The following is a 22,704-nucleotide window of genomic DNA, read 5'->3' as shown; positions in this document are numbered from 1 at the left end:
TGCTTTGCGAATACAGCACTTGCCTCTCGGCGTCGTAGTGTATATGAGATACGCTACGCCTGTCTAACGCTAGGCACGTCTGCGTGAATCTGGCTATTTATATATTGTACTTAAATACTTTATATATTGTAAATGCATTATAAATAGAATGTTTTACCGATCTCTGCTTTATTTTTGATACATTTTTTTTTAAAATCAAAGCTGTTATAATTCATTTATTGCAATAAGCCCTGGAGTGCCTGTATTATTGACTGAAAGACAGGGTTTTACACATTACAATGTTTCTACATTCCACATAAACATTTCTGTTTTTGTAAAAAAAATATCCAAGGTCACTATGTCCTCCTTCAGTCATACAACCTGAACCTTCCTCTTTGTGTCGTGTCATTCTGTTAAAAGCAATTATTTTACATGTTTTCTGGAGGCAGAAAAGATATTGAAAGGTGAAATAACCTTTGTTAGGCCTCAGACAGAACAGACTAATATTTTTCAATGGAAAAATTCCCTTTCTGCAAAGAATATTGAAGCATCCTTTTTAGAAGTGTACAGTATGTATAGGAAGTTATAGGAAGATATTCTATACTCCTTCCACTTCTGGTGCTTGGTTTGAATGCAAATGAGTTTAGATTATGTGATTTCAAAAGTCAGAGATATTGTGAAAGCAAAACTTTAGGTATCACATTTTGCAGGCTCTCTAGACCATATCAGGGATGGACTGGCCATCGGGACTACCGGGAGTTTTTAAAAAAAAAAAAAGAGGGGGGTCTCGCAGACCTCTGTCTCTAGTCCCTCTGTCTTCAGTCCCCCCTCTGTCTCTCAGTCCCGTGTCTCTCAGTCCCCTTATTTAGCCCCCTCCTCTGTCTCTTAGACCCCTCTATCTCTCAGAACCCCCCTCTATCTCTCAGAACCCCCCTCTGTCTTCAGCCTCCCCCTCTGTCACTCAGCCCTCCTCTATCTCCCAGTCTCCTCTGTATCTCAGCTCCCTTGTCTCTCCTCTGTCTGTATCTGTTTTCAGTTCCTCTGTCTCTCAGCTCCCCTCTGTCTCTCAGCTCGCCCCTCTGTCTTTCGGCCCTCTGTCTCTCAGCTCTACCTCTGTCTCTCAGCTCTACCTCTGTCTCTCAGTTCCCTCCCTCTGTCTCTCAGTTCCCTCCCTCTGTCTCTCAGCTCCCCCCCTCTGTCTCTCAGCTCCCCCCCTCTGTCTCTCAGCTCCCCCCCCTCTGTCTCTCGGCTCCCCTCTGTCTCTCAGCTCTACCTCTTTCTTTCAGCTCTACCTCTGTCTCTCAGTTCCCTCCCTCTGTCTCTTAGCTCCCCCCTCTGTCTCTCAGCTTCCCAGGATGAGATCCCACAGTATTGGGGCAGCCACTGAGGCTGCTAGGTGGGGTTTGGATAATGCAGTGGTCAAGCGTTTTTTCTGTTGTATGGTGTGCAATTTTCTCATACATGAATGGTGATCGTTGTTGTGTTACTGTTCTGAGTGTGTGTGTGTGCTTTTTTCAATTTTTTCTTTCAGATCATGCTTGCCTCGTATGGATACTGGGCCATTCGTTTGTGCATTGGGGGGCTAGGAGGGCTGACATGCGGCCTAATGGCCGACAGCTGGGCTTTCCCAGGTCCGAGGTCAGTGTCCGGTAAATAGGTGTCCCTGGGTTGCCCTGAAGCAGGGTGGTGCCTAAGGTCAACAGGGCTGCTAGATGGGATAGGCCCCCTGATGTTATAGTCCTACATGTGGGTGGTAACGATATCAGGGTTCAATCCAGCAGACACCTGATAAGGGACATTAAGTTTGACGTGTTGTGATTGCAAGCTGCATTTCTGCATACAGCTGTGGTGTGGTCAGACATGGTCGCTCGCACCACTTGGCGTCTTGCCAGGTCGGTAGCAAAACTCAACAGGGCCAGAGTGAAGGCTAACAAAGAGGTTGGGTGTTTTGTGGCAAGAAACGGGGGTTTTGTAATCAGACATCGGGAGTTGGAGGTAGAGACGTGGAGATATCTCCATGAGATTGGGGTCCATTTAAATGAGGTGGGCACAGTCCTGTGGACTCTTGGCTTGCAAGATGGGATACAGCGAGCAGTGTGTTTTTGGCGGGGCACAAATGTGTGAGGCTTCACAATTTGCGCTGTGGGGGTTGGGTCTTCGGAGGCATTGGTATATAAACTGTGGATATTGAGGATGGGGACACATCTGAGGTATGGGTCCCGGTGAATGCCAGTTATGTGGAGTAACTGGTTATGGAATGGTGTATCTGCTGATGGTGTTCGTCCCCAAGTCGGTGCAATGTCGGACCATTAGAGAGTTTAAGCAAATACAAGTTAAAGATTTTGATGATAGTGCCTCAAGGATCTGCAACCCTAAAAAGATTATGCCTGTTTTTTTGTTTTTTTATAAGTGTTAAATTATTTGTTTTCTCTAATAAAGGGACCGTTAAATGGGCAGTTTATCCCAACCTTGGTGTCCGGCTAATTTCTGATAAGTGTAGCAAAGTATAAGATGGGGGTACAGAATGTTTTTTTTTTAACAGGGCCAGTATACCTCTGGGTTACCTTTTCGTGAATAAGGATAGGTAGTCAAATTCCTGAGGTTCGGAGGCAGCTCGCTGTTAAGGGTATATCATGGAGTTCCAGGAAACAATTTGCAAGCATTGGAAGATTGAGACATTAATTCAGTCCAGCTTATCATAGTAAAAATAATAATATAAAAATAAAACCTTAACTGGACTGAATTTATTGGTGTGGTGCTCTCATTCCTCTAATACCCTGCAATCATTTAGCAAAGTGACTTTCATGGAAACTGTTTGTAATGTCCCAGAGCAACCAATCGCATTCAGACTAATATTTGTCAACTGTCATTTTCCTGTGCATGTCTGAATTTGGCTTATTTCTGCATGACTATAGTATAACAGATGTACAAAACGGACCAAAACCTTATTTTACCCAAACCAACCCCATAACCTCTATCCCATTAAATGGAGACCACACCAGTTGTTGTTGGGTAAATTATAGGCCGTAGCAGCCTTATTTATTAAAACGTTAACTTAACATTAACGTAAAACACACATCTGTCATAACTAACTAACTGACGTTGGTCTCCGCAGGCAAAGCCTCTATCTGTACATACCCTATATATATATATAAACATATATATATATAAATCATCTATTGCACTGCGGTCTCTCGTGCCCTCTGACAGGCCTCAAGCCGATGCTGACTCAAAGACCCTCCCGACCGCAGTGCTCCATACTCAGTCCCTCCAGGTAACCTCCGTTATGTGGAAACCATCATATCCCCTGTCACCGACAGGTCTTAAGTCACCTTTTTTAACGGCTCCTCCTTCCGCAGAGACCAAACCACGCTGCCACGACAATCCTTTGCTGAACCTATGGATGAGATAAGCAAAACACTCAATGCCGCGACACTGACATACAACCTTGACAAACATAAAGAACAAGGGGGAGGGTGGGTGGGACATTCCTCCGCGCTGTGCTTGCCAGGGGGGCGGGAACATGTCCTTTTATTAACTCCTCTCTCCGCCCCCTGGCCAGCCAATCATTAATTTACTGTACCCTGTTCCCTCTGTCATGCAGCCCTCCTCCTAGTCACTGTGTTCCCTGCTCTGGGCTTTCTAGACAATGAAGGCTACTATAATAAAATAGGTACGATATTCTTGTAATAGTGAGGAGTAGTGATGAGCTCTGGCGTGTACGCACAGTCCACGTGCAGAGCCCGCCAGGAAGTCTGCACGGCGCTGCGTTAACCACAGGCAGGGAGACATTTCCCGATCTCTGCAGCCGAACATCGGGACAATGTCTCCCTGCCTGTGATTATCGAAGGCCCGTGCAGACTTCCTGGCGGGCTCTGCACGTGGACTGTGCAAACACGCCGGAGCTCATCCTAGTGAGGATTTAGAGGCCTGAAGGAGTACAGGATGTGGAAAATGTAGTTGGCACCAACTCTTATGCCGCGTACACACGATCATTTTTCGGAATGTAAAAAACAATGTTTTTAAAAAATGTCATTTAAAACGATCGTGTGTGGGCTTCACATAATTTTTCAGGTTCTGAAAAAACGCCCAAAAAAAATTCGAACATGCTGCATTTTTAACAACGTTTTAAACAATGTCGTTTTTCGGGTTGTAAAAAATGATTGTGTGTGGGCTTAAAACGACGTGAAAAACCCACGCATGCTCAGAAGCAAGTTATGAGACGGGAGCGCTCGTTCTGGTTAAAACTACCGTTCGTAATGGAGAAAGCACATTCATTACGCTAATATAATGAGAGGGGGAACAATGCGCAAATCCACCTAATAAAGAATAATTCTGAACTAAAAGGAAACTAAATAAAATTAAAATAAAATAGCATGCCACGACGAAAAGTGTTCTCACACTCAAAACAGATATGAATATTGTGGGGTGTAATGGCGCTAAAAACACTAAAAAAAACTAAAAACAATAAGTGATCCTCATCACTCGACCATAAAATAATGGAGAAAGTTTCTTGGTAAATGCTCCAATGAATGTGAATAAATGTGTCCCCCACTCTTGGCGAATCCTGGAATACCATCCAACTCAACAAAAAATGTGGAGGGTATTAATAGTGGCAAATAATAACAACAGATAAAGTGAACAAAATGTGCCCAAGCCAATGCACAATGTTGCATCAATACAATCAAAAGTGAATATATTTGGGTAACCAAATGAACATCAATATTAGTTGAAAAAAGGGGGGGGGGGATCCAGTATACAAAAACACCCAAAAAAACAATGTCCAATAAAGTGCAGCGTGCAATATTATAGTTGTAACAAATTCCAAAGTGATCCGAAGTATTTTACAACAACATGCAAAAATTAAGCATGAAAATAATCTAATTGTGAAAAAATGTCCAGTGAAATGAATAATGTTACATTAATAACAATGTCTCTAAAATTCACCAATAGAAGTTAAAATAAAAGCACAGTGATAATGGTAAGGTGTCACAGTGCATATATAGATGAAGAAAAAAAAAAAAAAAAAAAAAAATTCATTACGCTGTAACAGACTGAAAAGCGCGAAATTTTTTACTAACACAAAATCAGCTAAAGCAGCCCAAAGGCTGGCGCCATCCGAATGGAACTTCCCCTTTATAGTGCCGTTTGTACGTGTTGTACGTCACCGCGCTTTGCTAGAGCATTTTTTTTAACGATCGTGTGTGGGCAACATCGTTTTAATGATGAAGTTGGAAAAAATCTTGTTTTTTCTAGGGCCTGAAAACGTCATTTTTTACAAGCCGAAATGATACTGTGTAGGCGTCATTGCAGCACACATCTTTGGAGCAGCAATAATGATAACCTAAACGTAAGTCATTTATTGTATCTATAGGAGAAATTTCTTTAACAAAACAAAAAAATGTCAGAAGCTACAATAGTAAAGCTGCAATCTTTTGAAAACCAGGGGGCAGATTCAGAAAGAGATACACCGTTGTATCTCTGAGTTCCGTCGGTCGTATCTGTGCGCCTGATTCATAGAATCAGGTTCCGATAGATATCCCTAAGATCCGACAGGTGTAAGTGACTTACACCGTCGGATTTTAGGCTGCATTTCCAGGCCGGCCGCTAGGTGGCGTTCGTTTTTTTTTATGCAACGAATATGCAAATGAGGATTTTTATGCCGATTCAGAAACGAACGACCGCCCGGCGCATTTTTTTTTTATGTCGTTTGCGTTTGGCTTTTTCGGCGTATTGTACCCCCTGCTATGTGAGGGGTATCCTATGTTAAGTATGGCCGTCGTTCCCCGCGCCGAGTTTTTGAAATTTTACGTTGTTTGCGTAAGTCGATTCCGAAAAGAGCTGGACGTAAGTTGCGCTCACGTCGAAACCAATGACGTCCTTGCGACGTCATTTGGAAGCAATTGCACGCTGGGAAAGTTTACGGATGGCGCATGCGCAGTTCGTTCGGCGCGGGGACGCGCCTGATTTAAAACGCCCCCTACCCGGCAAATTTGAATTCCGCCAGGGGATTTACGATACGCCGCCACAACTTTACAGGCAAGTGCTGAATAAAGCACTTGCCCTGAAAAACTTGCGGCGGCGTAACGTAAATCAGATAGGTTACGCGGATCTAAAGATCTGCTGACCTATCTGAATCTGCCCCCAGGAGTTTCAATTTTATCAGTGCCTGGAGTCCAATGCTCTCTTCCTAGAGCAGGTTCTTCTTACAACTGCAGGTCTCTTATTATATGACCATCTTGGATATGGGAGCCCACTGTGACTTCCTGAGGAATCACAGCGTATCCCCACTGTGCATGTGCTGCGCAATGCTGTGGGACTGGTCCTGCAAGCCTAGGGTGACCATTTCCAAACTCATGGAATGAGTGTGGTTTGCAGGTGTTTAATACCTCCTAGCCTGGTCACAACTCATGAGCGGCTGGCAATAAAATACTTTAGAAAAAGTCTGATTCTGAGCTGTGCATGCCGCAGCAGATTAGTGAACTGCTGGGCTCAGTCTTCTACTTGTGTGGTGGGGTGTGTGAATTTAACCACATCCCACTGCCTAATCTGAGGCTGAGCCCAGCAGTTCTCTAAACGGCTGGCTTCAGACTGCGCATGCACACCTTCAGAATCACAGACAATTTTTTTCCCCCAAAGTGTTTTACTGACAGCCATTTGTCAGGTTGTGGTTGGCCAGGCTGGCAAGGGAGACAGGAGTACTCGCTGCTTGCTTCCCTGGAAAAATCGCAGGTGCAGCAGAGTGCCGGTAGCAGGGCCAGAATTTGTGATGACAGAATTTGTGATGACAGACCCGCTTTCAGAAGACGTAACTGACGAAACGTGCGTTAAAGCGGATACACGCACACCCCCACGCACTTCCGGGAGACGAGCTGGAAAGCATTTGCAGCGCACGCTGCCTCACAGCTCTGTCACTGACAACCGGACGCAAGTGCTGAGTGGGAACACTGCTGCTTTTAAGCAGCCATTGCTCTTATAACTGGACGGCTTATAATAGCCTACCCAGTTTTTAGTTTTTATTTCTATTTTTTCATTTTTTGTTTAAGTTTTTATATTTTTGCACCTGTGCATTTTTAATACTGCTATTACGCATTTGCTGGCATTGCCAATAAAGCTAGCTTGCTTTTTACAAAAACGAACTACGCTAGGGAGCTTTTGTTTTTGTCTTTCCTGTATTTTGGAGATAAATAAGGACACCCAACAATCCCATCCAGCTTGGGAAATTTAAAGGGACCGTCCGGAAAAGTTCACTGTTGAAAAGTTGAATCGTGGAACACCTGGCCGGGACCCCTTATATGCCTTTACCCCTGTAGGGTGCATATCTCTGGTGAGTGGGGATACATAAAGGGGGAGCACCGGAACACAGCGACTCCACCTGGCATAGCATATTTATGCAGCAATCAAGTCACCAAGAGGTCATTCACTGAATGAACTGATTCACTGCTGTTACTTGTTTTTTGCCTATCGCAACAGGCTGGAAGGACCTTTATTGCACTAACTTTGTTTATTACTTAATATTGTGCACTTTCACACCATTAACCACGTCACTTAGTGGTATTTTTGTATTATGTGGATTTAACTGCCCAACCATTAGGGCATCACTTTTTGATGTTTATTTTTCATTTGATTTTTTTGCATTGATTTTCTGCATTGTATATATTTCACTTACTGATGGTGGAGAGTTGTGATATATACCCTCACATGGTGTGTGTACAGGATTTACACATATTTTATCTTTGCACTCCACGTAACGGCACACATTGCCACCTAGTGGACATTATTTATATATTATTTTGTGAGTATAACACATATTTGCATATCCTTTACTTCCGTTACCAGCGGAGAGATATATACTCTCACATGGTGTGTGTATAGGATTCACACATATTTATATCTTTGCACTTCACGGTAACGGCACACTTTGCCACCTAGTGGACATTATTTATATATTCGTTCATGAGTATAACACATATTTGCATATCAGTTACTTCCGCTACCAGCGGTCAGGACTATCACTCGGCTGCTATTATTAGCTAGGCCTACCCTGCTCATCACAGGAAGTACACAGACAGCGCCACCACCCCCACTTTATTATTTGGTTTTTCGTTTATATTTTCCCTGGAGAATATTCCTTAGGGGGGCAGCAGTCTGGTCATTACACCTACCTTCCATTTACCAACTTATCCTAAGCGCAGGTTTCACCTTCACTTACTGCTAAGCAAGACAGGTACTCTTATGCCCTGTACACACGGTCAGTTCGTCTGATGAAAACAGACTGATGGACCGTTTTCATAGAACGAACCGATCGTGTGTGGGGCCCATCGTTTTTTTTTCCCATCGGTGAAAAAAATAGAACCTGTTTTAAATGTTTCTTATGGTTAAAAAACAGATAGAAAAAAAACGATCGACTGTGGGGAAATCCATCGGTCAAAAATCCACGCATGCTCAGAATCAAGTCGACGCATGCTCGGAGCATTGAACTTCATTTTCTCAGCACGTCGTAGTGTTTTTACGTCTACCGCGTTGGACACGATCGCATTTTTAACACATGGTGTGTAGGCAAGACTGATGAAAGTCAGCTTCATCGGTTATCCAATGAAAAAATACATTGTGTGTACAGGGCCTTATGCCGCATACACACCATCACTTTATGTGATGAAAAAAAACGACATTTTCTGTGAAGTAAAAAACGACGTTTTTGAAACTTCAATTTTCAAAGACGAAGTTGCCTACACACCATCGTTTTTCTCACAATGTTCTAGCAAAGCGAGGTTACGTTCACCACGTTTTTCCATTGAAGCTCGCTTCATAAGTAGCTTCTGGGCATGCACGGATGAAAAAAACGTTGTTTTAAACGACGTGTTTTGCTACACACGGTCAATTTCTGTGAAGTAAAAGTTGACGTTTTGAAAAACGACACATAAAATTGAAGCATGCTTCAATTTTATGTGTCGTTTTTTAGAAGACATAAAACGACGTTTTCCCCCACACACAGTCAATTAAAGTGACGTTTTTAAAAACGTCATTTTTTTTCCATCACATAAAACGACCGTGTGTACGCGGCATTAGGCTCGGTTCACACTGCAGCAATGCGGGAACCCTGCGAATCCAGTATGGGTTCCTGCATCGCATACAACTCGCAGGCAGTTCACACTGCCCTTTGCGAACTGCTGGGGGTGTCAATACAATGTTAATGACACCTCCAGTAAAGTTTGCATATTGCAGTGCGAACTGTGAATTCGGACAGGAATCGGATCGCATGGGTGTGAACACCCATGCAATCCGATTTGGTGCGGACCAAAAAATGGGTCTTGTGTGAGCTCGGTCTGAATGCGATTTCAGCCATACAATCTGTATGGCTGAATTGCATCACACAGACATCACATGAGATTTGCACAGTGCGAATCACATCACAGCACTGTGAACTGGCCCTAAATGTGCCCCCTGTTCTACTGTGGTGTTTGATGGAGCTCAGGGAGATTCACAGCAACCAGGCATGCAGAGAAAGCAGGGAACAAGAGGTGTGCAGTCTGTGAGCTGAAAAGGAGCCATTGCAGTGACCTCTGTTATCAAACCCAAGTAGAGGAGGAGAAAGGCATGGGGGAGGATCAGAGAGGCACCGTGCAGTGGTTGGAAGAACATCAGAGAGCGAGACAGTAGCTGGCTGGATGGACTTCACCTCCATTATCAAGCACAGGGAGAGGAGGGGGAGCGCATGGGAAGGATCAGAGGCATCTGTTCTGCGGCTGCAGGGCTAGAGTTTTGTCAGGGACAGGCTGGATCCCTGTGATATCAAGTGTACTCACTGGCACGGCTCTTCTACTTGCTGTTATGGCCAAAGTTAGTGCGGGAGGGAAGTTAGCAGCCAGTGTGCAGCTGCCCTGGAAAGCTGCAGATTAGACCAGCAGAGCTCTCTCCATGTGTTTCGCTCCGGATGTTTTGCAACACAGGCAGGGCCAGGCCCTCGGTCAGCACCCAAATGGTCAGTCTGCCACTGGCTGACAGTCACTGGAAGATCCCACCAGACCACCAGACCCTGCTAAATGCCGCTGGGCATCGAAGGAGGAGGGGCAGGGCTGCAGAGAGTTGTGCAGCACTAAGCGCGGGCTTTGCTCCTGGCCTGTCTGATAGTATGTGACATCACTGGTTACTAGACGCCAGGCGGGGCCGGCCCTAGCAACCAGTCCAGGAAAATACAGTGGCTTCACTGGCTGACAGGCTGTTTCATTCCAGGACACTGTATTGTCCCGGAATGAAGGTGCCCCGGGACCTGGGACATACATGGCAATTGAGGTTTAGTCCCGGGCAATCTGGGACACGTGGGCACCCTACTGCAACCTCCTGAGCAGTGGCGGTGCTCCATAAAAGCCACAGGAGTGCTGCCCCCTCTCCTGCTCGCCCCCCCCCTCTCCTGTCACTCACCATAGATATGTAGCACTACCCCGGAGGGAGCTGCTGGTTGTTTTGGGTGGCACATTTACCTCGTGGCTCTTCCGAATTCCTAGAGGTGAATGGTGCATATAGCAATAGTAAAAGAATGTCTGCAACAAGTGTCTTTTCTGTGCTCTTTATTACCAAGCCGGGTAAAAACAATGAACTGGTGATGAAAGGGATAGAGTTTGCAGGAAGACGGAGAACAGCAGATTCAAGTATTTGGAAGAGTCCTGTTCCCATATGTAACACTTTCCATACCACTCTTGCCTAAGTGGGCTTAGTGTACCCGGACAGGCCTCTCTCTCTGACCTGGCAGCCAGGGTATCACTCGAACATTTGTAGGATTTGTAGGATAAGTCTCTGCCACAGACCCTCCTGAATGGACCTCAGGGAGACGCCTCTGCCACCGACCCTCTCTGGTTGCAGTTACGGAGGTAATCCTCCTAGTTGAATTACGCCTGGATCTCCTTCTTATGTCGCCCAGATACCGACTGACAGGTGATCAATCCTTTTGGATCACCAGCCTCTCATTGGCGCTCCTCAGATGACTCCCCACCGAACAGCAATACCGCTTGGATCCTCAGGTGGGAACCCAGTCGCTCACTTGGTCCCGTCGCTGCTCAAATGTTCCGGGGCAACCAGGAACACCGCATGGCACGCATGTCCCAGCTAGGTAGGCCTATAACGCCGGGGCGCCATGATGTGGCCACCCTAAAGGTGGGTGCCACACTGGACTAAGAAGACCCAGAACCAATGGCATCTGCCCCATAAATACCCTCTCCCAGCATGCACAGCGAGGCTACACCCTCCTGATTGGCTGCTGGGGAAGAGCACTAAAAACCTTGACTCCACTGCTGCCATCTACTGCACAGGGGTGGGAAGAACACCCCAGTACAACAGAATGAGCCTGCAGCACATCCAAGCTGAGACAGAGACCCTGTTTTAAGCATAACAATTTGGATCAGAGTTTAACTACACTCTGATCTCCCTTTAAATTTAAATAGCACCAGTTCTTCAAGTAACCAGGCGCTACAGATAGATTCATGCATTGCATGAATCTATCTATGGTAGCTGCTGCCGCCCCCTATTCATGTGCCTGACCCTTGTTGGGTGCCAGGCATATGAATTACAGCAGCGGCTTTTGTATGGAAGCACCTGATTCGAGCCATAGGCTCCAAAAGGCTTTCTGATTAGAGCCTTGGGCTTTAATAGGCTTCCAAATGGGTAAGTAGTGGGCGCAACGCTGTGCGTTCGCTGCTTACTCAGTGTTGGGTTAGGAAAGCTTCAGGTTGCTGGGTATGTTAACGGTCACCTAATTGGCTGAAATGACAGGCGCTGTGATTGGATGCTGCCTATCAGGCGTCCAATATTTGCAGAGACAGGAAGTGAGAACAGAAGATTGGAAGACATCGAGACGGGTAAGTGCCGGGCGGGGGGATTCACAGTGGAAACATTTGATGGGCACAGTAGCAGCAGTTGATGGGCACACTGGCAGCAATTGATGGGCACAGTTTCAGCAATTGATGGGCACAGTGGCGGCAATTTAAGGGTGCAGTGGTTGTGTTTGATGGGCACAGTGGCTGCTTTTGATGGCACAGTGGTGGCAATTGATGGGCACAGGGGCTGCATTTGATGGGCACAGTGGCTGCGTTTTATGGGCACAGTGCTGCATTTGATGGGCACAGTGACGGTAATTGATTGCACAGTGGCTGCGTTTGATGGGCACAGTGGCTGCATTTGATGGCACAGTGGCGGCAATTTATGGCACAATGGCTGCGTTTGATGGGCACAGTGGCTGCTTTTGATGGCACAGTGGCGGCAATTGATGGGCACAGGGCTGCATTTGATGGGCACAGTGCTGCGTTTGATGGGCACAGTGGCTGCATTTGATGGGCACAGTGACGGTAATTGATTGCACAGTGGCTGCGTTTGATGGGAACAGTGGCTGCGTTTGATGGCACAGTGGCGGCAATTTATGGCACAATGGCTGCGTTTGATGGGCACAGTGGCTGCGTTTGATGGCACAGTGGAGGCAATTGATGGCACAGTGGCTGCGTTTCACCGGCACAGTGCTGCATTTGATGGGCACAGTGACGGTAATTGATTGCACAGTGGCTGCGTTTGATGGGCACAGTGGCTGCGTTTGATGGCACAGTGGCGGCAATTTATGGCACAATGGCTGCGTTTGATGGGCACAGTGGCTGCTTTTGATGGCACAGTGGCGGCAATTGATGGGCACAGGGGCTGCATTTGATGGGCACAGTGGCTGCGTTTGATGGGCACAGTGGCTGCATTTGATGGGCACAGTGACGGTAATTGATTGCACAGTGGCTGCGTTTGATGGGCACAGTGGCTGCATTTGATGGCACAGTGGCGGCAATTTATGGCACAATGGCTGCGTTTGATGGGCACAGTGGAGGCAATTGATGGCACAGTGGCTGTGTTTGACGGGTAGCTTCGTTTGACATGCACAGTGGCAGCAATATATGATTATCTTCAGTCTGTCTGCGCCCCCCAAAAAAAATTGAGAACCAGCCACCACTGCTCCTGAGATGCATGACTTGTCGCAGAAGACTGCGGGCAGTTGGACTTCAGCAGTGAGCATGCCTAAACACACATCATTCTCACTTAGGAGGGAAATGAACAAGTTGGTACTTGTCACAAAAGGTAAACAAAGTGAGGCTGCTGAGGAAATATATTGTCACTTTCACTTTTGAGTGAAGGTTTGCTTTAAAGAAGAAGTAAACCCTCTTTTTTTTTCTCTGAAAAAAAAAACCCCTGCAAGCATAGCATAGCATACTAGCTCATTATGAATGACTTATCTGAGATCGAAGCCCCTGAAGTGCTCCTCGTTCCCCTCCGCCGCCATGTTGCCTACGAGTCCCTTCCGTGTATCGCCGATCCAGCGCTGTGACTGGCCGGATCGGTGGTGACGTCACTCCCGCGCATGTCTGCGCCGTAGACATCAGTGCCCAATTTTCTGCAAATATCTTCTTAACCGTTAAGGTTAAGGAGATTTTGCAAGCACCTACAGGTTAGGCCGGATTCACACAAGTGCGGTGCGAATTTCAGCTCTCTTATCTCTGCAGAGAGATAAGAGGAGTGTTCAGCAGATCAGCTCCATTTTAGCTGCGAATTTGGAGACCTAGGAGAGGGGAGGGGGAGGGGGGAAGTGCATTGAGGTGAATGAGACAAATCCTGAAGAGAAATTAACACATCTGCGAATCAGATGCGTACCCATAGAAGATAATGGGCCTGAATTCGCACCTGAGCCGCACCGCAATGAAATGTTCTGCGAATTGGATGCGGTTAAGCCGCACTCAATTCGCGTAGGTGTGAACCCTGCCTAAAGTAGGCCTACCTGTAGGTGCAAGTAGTGGGGGCGCGCAGCAGGGGAAAACTGTGCCCGCGCATCGCTGAGATGCCGATGCGCGTGCCTAGCGGCCGCGATGTCCGCCAGGTACCCGCGATCGGCAGTGACAGAGCAGGGACCTGGAGCTCTGTGTGTAAACACAGAGCTCCACGTCCTGTCAGGGAGAGAGGAGATTGATGCTGTGTCCCTTGTACATAGGGACACAGAACGGTCACCTCCCCCAGTCAGTCCCCTCCCCCTACAGTAAGAATCACTCCCAGGGAATACATTTAACCCCTTCTTCGCCCCCTAGTGTTAACCTCTTCCCTGCCAGTCACATTTATACAGTAATCAGTGCATTACTATAGCACTGTTCGCTGTGTAAATGTGAATGGTTCCAAAATAGTGTCAAAAGTGTCCGATGTGTCCGCCGCAATATCGCAGGCCTGACAAAAATCGCAGATCGCCACCATTACTAGTAAAAAAAAAACAAGAAAACATAAATCTATCCCCTATTTTGTAGGCGCTAGAACTTTTGCGCAAACCAATCAATAAACGCTTATTGCAATTTTTTTTAACCAGGAATATGTAGAAGAATATGTATCAGCCTGAGGAAATTTTTTATTTTATTTTTTTAAATTGGGATTTTATTATAACAAAAAGTAAAAAACATTATGTTTTTTTTCAAAATGTTCTGTCTTTTTGTTTATAGCGCAAAAAATAAAAACCGGTGATCAAATACCACCAAAAGAAATCTCTATTTGTGCGGAAAAAATTATAAAAATATAATTTGGGTACAGTGTTGTATGACCGCGCAATTGTCATTCAAAATGCGTCAGCGATAAAAGCGGAAAATTGGTCTGGGCAGGAAGGGGGTTTAAGTGCCCAGTAATGAAGTGGTTAAAGAGTATGTAAACCCAAAATCTGATTTTCAGTTTGTTTGTCTGTGCTCACAGTGGAGCTGTGCAAGGCCCCACCCACTACAGGCCACCTTCAAAAAACTGCAGGAGGGGGCAGATACAAAAACAGTCATCCTTGCACCAGGACAGAGAGCAGCAGTGACTTGTTTTTATTACAGGAAGCTCCTGCACAGAGGCAAAGAATTATGCTGGGTGCCTGTGCAGATTTGGAAGAAAGACACAACGCACATGAAGAGTCTAACAAAAAACACATTCCTTTTGTATATAGGCAATTATTGCTTTTTCTGGAGTTCAGTTTTAATTCAACCTTGAACCTTCAATCCAACACTAACTGGAGAAGAAGAATTTCAACCTTAATCAGCGGTGTCAGTGGAAAGTTTTGCTAATTAAAAACAAAATATTAGATGGGCATCTTAGCAAACACAATATACAGGGATATGGAAAACGGTATAGACCTAAACACACTCAGACATACACACACTTACACAGGTTGAACTAGATGGACTGGTGTCTTTATTCAATCATACCAACTATGAAACCATGAAACTATAAGACCAAACTGTAACGAGACCCTTGCTCGCTCGGTTCCACTCTCCCGACACTCCTCTGCTGCTATTGAATCAGATTGCAGATCGCAACGTCTGATGGTTCGGTCATCCAAGGCTCCGGGACTCAAACTACAGCTATGTGCCGTTCGAAATCCATCAGAACAAACACCAGGCAGGCTGAATGTAAGTTCAAACAGGAAACTCCTTTATTGGAAACACACAACACACTTTTATACAGAATTTTGAACATCCCGCCCCCAACAACTGCTTTCCTATTGGTCAATTTTAAAGTACATGGTAGTTCTCCATTAGCTCTTCTTAGCCATGCAAATGAGGACTTGAAACCGGGTCATCAGGGATTGGTCCGATAGCTTGAATAGAAGGACTGCTATGTGTAATGAGACAGAAGCCCCAGGGGGCAATCAGTGTACACAAACAGCCAGACACAGAACAATGGAGCCGTCTGGAGGGGGGGGGGGGGTTGTTAGCCTTAAGACAGGACAGAAGACCACCCACTGTGTAACAGATTTCAAGGAGAAACACTTCCGCATTCCAAGGTCCATGACACAAACAATGTCCTATTAGTACAAATACTATCCATTGTCTATTAACCCTTTCACTGCCATAACCGTTTTTTTTACTTTTGTACACATGTTTAAAAAATAATTTTAGGCATGGAGATTACTTAAAACCCCAAAAACATGATATATATATATATTTTATTACACAAAAATTACACTGCGCATGGGCTGTTCTACGCATGAGCAGGGAGTATATGACGTAATGACGCCGCCTGGTGCCATTTATGAATGTATGGCACGTCTTGACACTGCATCAGTGGAGCGGGCAGGAGACCGAATCCTGGCCCCGCCGCTGCGCCGCACTATGGCTGGACTCTGGAGGAGCTTGTTCGGAGTCAGGGATTACCACCACAGCACTGTGCCCTTGCCTGCACCATCCATCCTTGGCTGCTGGAGTGAGCTCTGGAGACTCCCACCACCGGACCCCCCTGCATCCATCAATCCATTGCTTGGCTGGCTGTCATCTATTGTGATGCCCACAACAGCAGTTATCAGGCAAGAATGGCAGTGGTGAAATGTTCACAATCTGTCCTGCTATCTCCTGTATCATGTCTGCATTCCCTGAACACCTCTGTACCGTGTCTGCATTCTCTAACCACCTCCCCTGTACAATGTCCGCATCCTCTGACCACCTCTGTACTGTATCCACATCCTCTGACCACCTCTGTACCGTGTCCACATCCTCTGACCACCTCTGTACCATGTCCGCATCCTCTGACCACCTGTGTCATGGCCGCATCCTCTAAACATCTCCTGTATCATGTCCGCAGTTTCTGACCATCTCCCATGTACCATTTCCGCATCCTCTGACCACCTCTGTAACCATGTCCGAAGTCTCTGACCACCTTCGTACCATGTCTGCATCCTCTGACCACCTCTGTACCATGTCTGCAGCCTCTGACCACCTCTGTATCCTGTCCACATCCTCTGACCATCTCCTGTATCATGTCTGCAGTCTCTGGCCACCTCTATACCATGTCTGCAGCCTCTAAACATTTCCTGTATCATGTCCACAATCTCTGCCCCTCTCTTGTCTTGTATTACATCTGCAGTCTCTGAGGGGGAGCCTAGAGAGACATAGAAAATTTGAGTCGCTGGGATGGGGGTCACTAGAGAAGTCAGATGTGTGTGGACTGTGGAGAGGAGACTATATGATAAAACCAGAGCCACTGCCTAAATGAGCCCTGCACGGTGCACTTAAGAGGAGGTCAGTGACAGCGCCATCAGGTCAGTCTGGGGGGGGGGGGGGGTCAATGGTGTAAGGGAGAATGAATACAATAACATAACCTGTGTTCATTCATTGTTTAACCACTTAAGGACCCGTTCATGTACATATACGTCGGTACTTTAAAGATGGATATCTCGGATATCTCGGTTTTCTTTGAGCGGTCCTGTAAACGATAACGGTGGTCTCGCCGCAAGATCACCGTTATCGGCGGCGGGAAAGGCCCCTCTCGCCGCTCTCCCACGCCCTCCGCTGCTTACCGGAGCCCTCGGCAGCGGCGGAGGCGATCAGGTCCTCTCCCCTGCTCGGCTGGGATACGAGTGAGGGCAAGATGGCCCCCACCCGTCTCCATAGCATAGCAGGGCGGAAGCGACGTCAAAACTTCACTTCTGCCCATGCTTCTTAACCACTGGGGGCGCGCAGCGGGGAAACAACGTGCCCGGCGCATCGCTTGGGAGCCGATGCGTGTGCCTGGCGGCCGTGATGTCCGCCAGACACCCGTGATCGTCGGTGACAGCAGGGACGTGGAGCTCTGTGTGTAAACACAGAGCTCCACGTCCTGTCAGGGAGAGAGGAGACCGATCTGTGTCCCTTTACATAGGGACACAGCATCAGCCACCTCCCCCAGTCGGTCCCCTCCCCCCACACAGTAAGAACACACCCAGGGAATACATTTAACCCCTTCCTCACCCCCTAGTGTTAACCCCTTCACTGCCAGTCACATTTATACAGTAATTAGTGCATTTTTATAGCACTGATCGCTGTATAAATGTAAATGGTCCCAAAATTGTGTCAAAAGTGTCCGATACGTCCGCCGCAATATCGCAGGCCTGACAAAAAAATCGCAAATTGCCGCCATTACTAGTAAAAAAAAATATATAAAAAAATCATAAATCTATCCCCTATTTTTAGGCGCTATAACTTTTGCGCAAACCAATCAATATACGCTTATTGCGATTTTTTTTAACAAAAATATGTAGAAGAATACGTATCGGCCTAAACCGAGGGAAATTTTTATTTAAAAAAAAAATTGGGATATTATTATAACAAAAAGTAAAAAATATTGTGTTTTTTTTCAAAATTTTCAGTTTTTTTATGTTTATAGCGCAAAAAATAAAAATCGCAGAGGTGATCAAATACCACCAAAAGAAAGCTCTATTTGTGGGGAAAAAAATGATAAAAAATATAATTTGGGTACAGTGCTGTATGACCGCGCAATTGTCATTCAAAATGCGTCAGCGCTGAAAGCTGAAAATTGGTCTGGGCACGAAGGGGGTAATGAAGTGGTTAAAGTGACATTTTCTTGTCATTTTTTCAAATGACAATTTATTTATTTTATTTTCTTGCATTTTAGTCTAAATATGGGATCTGAGGTCTTTTTTTTTTCACAACTGAGGTGTTTTTGATCCCAGATCTCATATTTAAGAGGACCTGTCATGCTTTTTTCTATTACAAGGGATGTTTACATTCCTTGTAATAGGAATAAAAGTGACCCTTTTTTTTTTTTTTTTTGCGTAAAAATTTATAAAATAAATAAAAATAAATAAAAAAACAAAGACAATTTTTTTTAAAGCGCCCCGTCCTGACGAGTTCACGCGCAGAAGCTAATGCATACGTGAGTAGCACCCGCATATGAAAACGGTGTTCAAACCACACAAGTGAGGTATTGCCGCGATCATTAGAACGAGAGCAATAATTCTAGCCCTAGACCTCCTCTGTAACTCAAAAGATGCAACCTGTAGAATTTTTTAAAACATCGCCTATGGAGATTTTGAAGCGTGACATGTTGGGTATCATTTTACTCGGCGTAACATTATCTTTCACAGTATAAAAAAAATTGTGCAAACTTTACTGTTGTCTTATTTTTTAATTTAAAAAAGTGATTTTTTTCCAAAAAAAGTGCGATTGTAAGACCGCTGCGCAAATACGGTGTGACATTGCAATGACCGCCATTTTATTCTCTAGGGTGTTAGAAAAAATATATATATAATGTTTGGGGGTTTTAAGTAATTTTCTAGCAAAAAAAACCTGTTTTAATCTTGTAAACACCAAATCTGAAAAACAGGCAAGGTTCTTAAGTGGTTAATCATATAATTTCATTGTGTAATTTTTTACCATAGTAAACATATCTGAATGGTTCATTAATATTGTGTGTGACCACAGCTGGTGATGTGATGGAACCTAGGGCCTCTGTAAATATATTTCATGGTTTATCCCTAGACATGTGCACTGCTGAAAAATTTGTTTTTCTCGTTTTAGTTTTTTTCGTAAATTTGTAAATTGGGAAATTCGAAATTCTGAATTAGTAAATTCTTAATTTTAAATTTTCGAATTTCTTAAATTCCGAATTTCCGAAAATGCGTAAATGAAAATATTTGTAAATGAAAAAATTTGAAAAATCAGAATTTCGAAAAATAATTTTTTTTCCGGAAATTCCCAAAATTCGGAATTTCGAAAATTAAAAAATTTGAAAATTAAATATTTCGAAAATTCTGAATTTTGAAGATTCGGTATTTCGATCATGCTCCGGTACCTACCCACGTGGGTAGGTACCACGTGGGTAGGTACCGGAGCATGATGGGACTGTGAGGCCTATATACAAGTCGGATGCAAGCCGCGCACCCGTCATTGCAGCGAGAAGAGGCGTCGGGTCAACTTCGGGAGAAGGCTGAAGAAGAGAAGTGAAGAAAATGACGTCACAGCAGAGCGGACTGGCCGCCGCTAGTATAGCGGCGGCCAGCCCTGAAGGAGAAGGCACCGGACAGCGGGAGGAAGAACCGGGGTGCGCCGAGTCAACAGTGGAGAGCGGCGAAAATAGAAGAAGACTCCTGGAGAGCGGAGAAGACCCCCGGAGAGCGGAGAAGACCCCCGGAGAGCAGAAGGAGAGCGGAGCAGACCCCCGGACAGTGGAAGAAGAAGCCCCCCCCCGAGAGCGGAAGAGAACCAGACGGCGGTGAAGAAGAAGCCCCCCCTGCTGAAAGAGCTAAAGAAGACAGGGGGGCCTCCGGAGCAGACTAATAAATTATTTTAAAAACCCTGTGTTGTGTGTTTATTTACTTCAACACTTTGCCTCCAGGTGAATGGGTAGGGGTACGATGTACCCCATATCCATTCACTTAGGGTGGGGGGGCCGGTATCTGGGGGCCTCCTTATTTGAGGGGGCTCCCAGATTCCGATAAGCCCCCCTCCCGCAGACCCCGACAACCAACGGCCAGGGTTGTCGGGAAGAGGCCCTGTCCTTATCAACATGGGGACAGGGTGCTCTGGGGCAGTGCGCCCCCCTGCCCCAGAGCACCCGACCCCCCCCATGTTGAGGGCATGCAGCCTGGTACGGCTCAAGAGGGGGGGGGGCGCTCGCTCGCTCGTCCCCCACTCCCTTCCTGGCCGGCCGGGTAGCGTGCTTTGGATATGGGTCTGGTGGTGATTGTAGGGGCACCCCCTACGTTGGTTTTTCGGCGTAGGGGGGTCTCCTTACAACCCATACCAGACCTAAGGGCCTGGTATGCTCCTGGGGGGGAACCCATGCCGGTTTTTTATTTAAAAATTGGCGTGGACTTCTCCCTCTCAGGAATGCATACCAAATGCCGACGCTAGAATTGGCGGGAATCCAAGTCGGATCTCCCATCGCTTCTATGACGCGCTCGCTGGAATGTGCTTTGTCTATTCCAGCGAGTGCGAGATGTCGGCACCATGTCGCCGAGAATCAGCGCGATGCTGTCGTGCTAAAAACATAATATCGCAGTCACCCACTGTATTTCCGAATTTCGGAAATTCGGATTTTTGGAAATTTGGATTTCGAATTTTAGAAATGTCAAAAAAATTCAGAAATTCAGATTTTCGGCAATCCGAATTTCCGAAATGCGGAAATACGAAAATTCTGAAATTAAAAAATTCTGAAATACGAAGATTCGGAAATTAAAAAATTCTGAAATACGAAAATTCGAGAATACGAATTTCTCAAAATTGGTTAAAAAACTAATTAGAAACTAAATGAATTGCACATGTCTATTTATCATTATTGTGTTTTCTCTCTCTACATGCTGGGTTCTGCACTAATATTATCAAGTAGGTGTGCCAGAAGGTTTGGGACATTTCTTGGGGTTGAGAGGCAGAGTAAAGAAACAAACATACATTAAGCAGCTCCTTCGGGGTAGTGCTACAGTGGTCTATGGTGACCAGAGCCCCCCCCCTTTTTACATTAGAGTTTTCCCTTTGAGCATGCGCACGGGAGTCTTCTTTCCGGCAAGGTCTAGCGTCTGCCGGGCCTTCAGCCGAGAATCCCCTGTGCGCATCCAGTCATGCAGTCATTGCAAGGGGAGATTTTTTTTTACCTACAGGTAAGCCTTATTATAGGCTTACCTGTAGGTAAAAGTTCCAAAAATGACTATACAGCCACGTTATGCTCCATTAGCTTCTTAACCAGTCAAGGTGACTGCAAAGGGTCACAGACAGAACTAAAAGTGATGTAATGCATGCTGCTGCCGGGTTCTCCCTAGGTGAACCCGGCAAAACCAGTCATGTCAGTCTAAGGTTCACAGGTGGGATAGCGGAGCCTTGAACAAATAGGGGGAGAGCTGTGTAGGGGGGCGAACATACCGGGGTGCCACCTGATCCCTTGTACCTGACAGCTGATGGTTGCTTTGTCAGATATTTCCCCTATAAGATGCTGGCGTACTTTGTTGGCAGCAGAAGGGTTAAACAAACATGTCCTCTCCTCCTTCAGGGCCATGCAACAGGTTTGCTTTAATCCACCACAAAATCCCCCCTTGCATATACTGTACTTACTTTTTATTTGCTCTTATTTGCCAAAGGAAATTCCTGCTACTTTTGGTGGATGATGTACAGTGAGTGTCTAATAAAAAACAACATTTTACAATATAAACCAAAAAAAAAACACCAAGTGAAAGATGTGTTGACAAAAAAAACTGATCAATATAAAAATAAAATTTCAAAATATAATGTAAATAGTAGGAAAGCTTGATTGATGTATGTGACTGGGTAAATAGTCCTAGATCAACGATATTTCACACTTGAATGTGATGCACACTTGTGAACAAACCGCCACCAATTATGCAGAAGCTTACCGGACTTGTTGAACCCTGAAGAGCCTACGCCCAAAGGGTTAACAAAGCTGAATATACACAATGGATATGACAGTGCAGGACCAGATCTTCACAAGGCAAGAAACAGCAAATCCACCAATCAAAAGGGAGAGACGTCTAGTGCTTGAAGATGATGACCTACAAACGTTCAAACCATGGGCCCGATGTATTGGAAAAGAGTAGAACAGAAGAAACACATAGCGTAATACTGTAGGCAATGAGCGTTTAATAATGGTTGGGAAAACTAACATGAAAGTGGAAGAAAAAAACACTTTGATCAAAATGTGCGTGGCAGCAGTGGAGTTTTTTTCTTCCACTTTCATGTAATGCTGGCTCCTTGCTAAGAGTGGATCTGATGTGGAATTTCTGATTAGAAGTGGAATTTTTTTTACAAGTGGAAGAGTTAAAAACCAGGAGTTGCTTTTAGCTGCTTTTTAACTGTTTCTGCTGCAAGTGTTCAATTGTTTGTCTTTTTTTCTCTGACACTTTTTAAACAGCTTTTTTCTTTTCTTTTTTTCCTTTTTGCTAATTAAGGGGAGTGTTTAATTGTTAACAGGGGAGTG

The sequence above is a fragment of the Rana temporaria genome, chromosome 10, assembly GCF_905171775.1.
Source record: "Rana temporaria chromosome 10, aRanTem1.1, whole genome shotgun sequence".
Taxonomy (NCBI): Eukaryota; Metazoa; Chordata; class Amphibia; order Anura; family Ranidae; genus Rana; species Rana temporaria.
Note: the sequence above shows the minus strand (reverse complement) of the source record.